Source organism: Pollachius pollachius (assembly GCF_949987615.1).
Source record: "Pollachius pollachius genome assembly, chromosome: 1".
Classification (NCBI taxonomy): Eukaryota; Metazoa; Chordata; class Actinopteri; order Gadiformes; family Gadidae; genus Pollachius; species Pollachius pollachius.
In genome coordinates, this window is record NC_136934.1 from 34579138 (window position 1) to 34584095 (window position 4958).

A 4958-nucleotide genomic window follows, 5' to 3' on the forward strand; every position below is an offset into this window, starting at 1 on the left:
CGCGAGAAATAAAATAGACACATAATGAAATTCCCAAGAAGGCGTGTGCCCACGAAGACAAAGTCTGAGGCCCGCATAAGGGCCATCCAAACCCAGCTTCACAGAGTATAAGTGCTTCACTGGAAGCAAAGTCTTTACATATATTATGTCTCTCAAACTTATGCAACCGGGGCATGGCAAGGAGTTTAGCTGCAACTTACGATGTCGACAACGCCACCTTGAAAATGTTATGTTCAAGGACTAACTAATAAGTGTGTTTTTAGTGTAAAATTAAAGTTTCGCCAATGAGACGGAGACGTGAGTTTCCCCCAAACAATTATGTTTATTTACAAGTCATAACAGGTGTCATCCAAGGAGATGGCTGGCAAGTGGCGACAACCGTGGACAGGAGGGGGGAGCTAGCTCGCTAGGCTACTCACCCTTTACACGCCCAGGCCTATAAAACACACACACAAACACAGCAAAATAAAATAACGGCATATAGGTGGTATGGGGAGCCCTATAAGCCCCTGTAGCTGGCTGGATGCCCCACTCGCTCTCCCAAAGTCCGGAGCCACAACAAGTTGTTATGAAAACGGTGAAACAGGGTTAGTGTTTGAGAAAATAAAGACAAAAGGGACAAACACAAAAGGAAAGGAAATCCAATAGACAACCCAAAACAAACCAGCAGCGGCGAGATCTAGGGAAAGGGATAATAGACAACTGCTTAGTCGCATAAATAGGCACGGGCTACAACTTGGATCTGGCAATGTAGCCTAACTCGAGTCCCACCAGCCGTAGCCCTCACGTTGCTCTCCCACCGTCAACCCTGCAATCTCCCCAGCACTGCAACAAACACCATCCGGCACAGCTACCCAGCTTGGTGCCAGGCAGACGTCTGGACGCTTAAATAGCCGCAACAATAATGTGAATCCGGAACCATGTCATTCAGGACCGCCCACATTACCTCAAGTGTATTTCATTGCATTACAATAATTTAGCTGACGCCTTTGTCCAAAGTGAATGTCTAGTAGTCAATGTCTAGTATAAAATGTAAAAGGCTCCACTGAATGGTTGAAAAGTAACATAGTCTGATGGAGGTGGGGACAAAACTTGAAAAGTGTGTATGGCACCCTTGGTTTGTTCTGTTCTATAATGTTTTTTTCTCTCTGGCAGCCTGTGGATCTGGGAGCAGAGCCAGAGCCAAAGCCAGAGCCAACATGTGAGGTCATCAATGTTCCGATGTGCAAGGAAGTATCGTATAATCAAACGGTGTATCCAAACCTTCTGGGCCACAGCACCCAGGAGGATGCAGGCCGGGAGATGCATCAATTCGATTCTTTGGTCAAAGTTGAATGCTCTGCCCATCTGAGGAGCTTTCTGTGCTCTGTGTACACCCCTGAGTGTGTTGACGGACGGCCACAGCCCCCCTGCCTAGCTACCTGTGAGCTAGCACGCGACGGCTGCAAACCGCTAATGCAGAAATTTGGCCTTCAATGGCCGAACACACTTCGGTGTGAAGTTTTCACTATGGACTCCTGTGGTTATGTAAGTGTTAAACTACTACTGTGAACATATTGCTCAATCAAAGGGGCGACTGCAACGCAACCATCCGCATAGATGTAGATGTAAACCATCCATTTGCATTTAGTCATAAGGCAGACAGTTTAATCAAAAGGTACTTATAACTGAAACAGGTCCCCAGATTCCCTTTGAGGTTAGGGAAAGATTCTCAGCTCAAATATAGAGCTAGGAAACTTGGAGGTAACTATATAAAGAGTCTGGACCTAAGCTCTGTTTGGTCAGGTTCAGCTGAAGACGGCATACTTTTGTCAGGGTTGTGGTCGTTGAGAAAATAACTGTAGAGCTATAACAAAAAGAGCCATGGGCCTCAATGATATGTCTAAATCTGGTTGCCTTCTCTTTGGCAGGTTGAGGAGCAGAGCCCTACATCCAGGACACTGATAGACAATGCCGAGCAGGTGGTGAATACTGACATGAGCTCCCTCTCTCAGTCTCTCTGTGTTTAACCCGTTTGCCCTGATTAGTTAATGCTCCACAGGGGTGCAGCCTCGCCCAGCCCCAGGGGTCAATCAAGCCGACTCGGGCAAGGCCAGGCTGCTTAAACCAGCCATAAATGACACACACTCCACAATGTATACAAACACATAAATACAAATGTGTGTGTTCTATCAAACTTGAACAGAAGTCTCTGTGTTTTACCACCAGAGGCTGAATGCTGAGGATGTGCTGGCCAAGCTGCAGGAGGAGGGGTCAGCTCTACGTGGCCAGTGTGAGCTCTCTCTTCTCTCATCAGGACAGAGTCCCCCATAATCCTCCTGGGGTCACTATAACAATCCCTGTTCTCCCTTACAGCTCTGAGTCTCAACACAGCCCACCTCCTGGTGACGTTCATGGATGTATCCTTGAACGTACGTTTATTGTTAAGTCATAGGCAGATAAATACCTTACTACGTAGTACTTATTGTATCATGCTTTCATTCCAAACAGTACATTTTTTAGATATATGATTATGATATTTCTTTGCCGGAATACAATTGTTTTATGTTTAGCGGTAGGACATAGAAATGCAACTGTTTAAGTATGTGATCCTATTATATACTATTCATATGCATACAAGTTGTATGGTATTACCTCCTCTCTGATTATTTTCCCAGTGAATGAGAACTGTCAGTGTGTGTGTGTGAGAGAGAGAGAGAGAGAGAGAGAGAGAGAGAGTGGGTGTGTGTGCTTGTGCACGCATGTATGTGTGAGAGACTGTGTGTGTTTGTGTGTATAATCGAGTGGGTGTACACATTCTTTAACCAACCCACAGAACGATAAATCTGGCTACCTTGATATACTGGAGTATTCCAACCTCAGCAAATATGTACTTGGCACCAAGAAAGAGTTTGCTGAGAGCTCAGAGGCCAAACTAGGATTCATCTCTTCAGCCCAATTCAATATTACTCTGGCAGCCAAAGGTCATTAGGCTGTTTTAATAATACTTTAATAACATACTGAGAGAAACCATGTTTTCCTGTCTTAAAGGGTAATTCCGGTGTAAAATGGATTTGGAATATGTTTTGTATGATAACGAGTTGAAACGTTCGTTTTGGAGCACAAAAACCGCATATAGACGCTTTCTTCAGTTGGCTGTTTTTAGCCGATTCTATCAAAACGCTATAAACTTGGAACGATGGGGGCACTGGTTATGGTAAAAACTAAATCGCTATTTTAAACCACTTAAAAGGCTAAAAGTAGCCCGACACTTCTTTGGTAGTATAATAAGGGTCTTAACATATAAAACGAGGCATTAAGGACTTTGTAAGTGTACAGATTGTTTATTAAAAATGACATTTTATATACACAATACCATCAGTAGATCACCCGCAGACGCCATTTTGTTTTTAAGACTCGATAAGTAGATTGGCGAACACAGAGCTTGCTGTTGCTGACAGATGTCACAATATCTGTGTTCGTCAATCTACCTATCGAGTCTTAAAAACAAAATGGCGTCGACGGGTGATCGTTTTATATGTTAAGACCCTTATTATACTACCAAAGAAGTGTTGGGTTACTTTTAGCCTTTTAAGTGGTTTAAAATAGCGATTTAGTTTTTAGTTTTTTTAGTTTTTTTTTTTTTTTTAGTTTTTTAGTTTTAGTTTTAGCGAAGAAGTAAAAGCTGCGTCACGTTTTGAACTACACACTATTTCCATCTAGTTTCGACTGGGTTTTGGGATTGTCGGTGCCGTTAAAGTAGTAAACGACCTATCTAAAAACCCAGTCACTGCAGTCATGTGATTGGCTGAAAACGAGGGAGGCATCTGATTGGCTACAGAGAGTTCCTTGTTGAAAAAAATGCATATGTGAATCCAGCCACGTCAGGAGAGTCTCAAAAATCCACATATAAATACAGACCAGGGCCCCGTTTCCGATAACGATGGATCCACGCTCGTACGATCATTCTCACGATGGATCTTGCGATCCATCGTAAATTTCTTTGAAGCGTTTTGGAGCGTTGGAGACGTTCGTAGGATTGTAACGCCAATCAGATTTGCATACGCAATCTGATTGGATGACGGATCCGTCGCTGCCGAAAAAGTTGAACATTTTTCAACTTTTTGACGGCGTCGACGGATCCAACGGAACGGACGGATCCACAATGCATTGCGCGTCCGTCCCCATTCAAAGTCAATGGGGAGCCGTCAATGGACGGTGCAGTGGGCACGAGGCGTTAAGCCTTGACGGATCCAATGGATCCGTCGGCGCCGTCAAAAAGTACTACAAACGCGACTACAATTACAATTAACTATGGTCAGGGATGTTCGTTACTGTCTACACACGGTCCAATAAATAGTTAACTTCATCACAGCCTCACCGAAGCGCCTACAGTGCTTAATGCAAACAATTGCAGACATTTTAATTTTTTTAATTAAAATCAGGGAGACAGCAAGTGCAGCTTGAAAGCGACCTCCCACACAAGAGCAATGGAATAATTTGATTTTATTATATGCCTTGTGACGTGGCGTATGATCGGTACATTTCGTATGTATTTTTGGAATTTTAAATTGCTGCAAAAAATTATGTTGTTGTTGACTTCTAAATTGTCTATATCTTTGCTGTTTAAATCTAACAGTAGTCTATGAGTAATATATCGGCGGTGACCACTGTTTTTGGTTGCGAAATTGCGCCAGCTGGTCATTCCGTGGTATTGGATGTGTTTTAATAAAACGCATCCAATACACGGAATGTCCGCTGGTGACGCCACTGAGGCTATAGTAGGTTAACGATGCTTTTAGCATCCTACGAGTACCCCCGGAGTCCTCGTTAGCTACGAGCGTTTTCACGACGTTCGTTACCAACGATGCTTTCGGGAAACGGTGTGAAAACTGTACGATGCTCGTACGACGCACTTCACGATCCACTTAGGCTAACGATGCTTTCGGGAAACGGGGCCCAGTTCACACACAAATGAC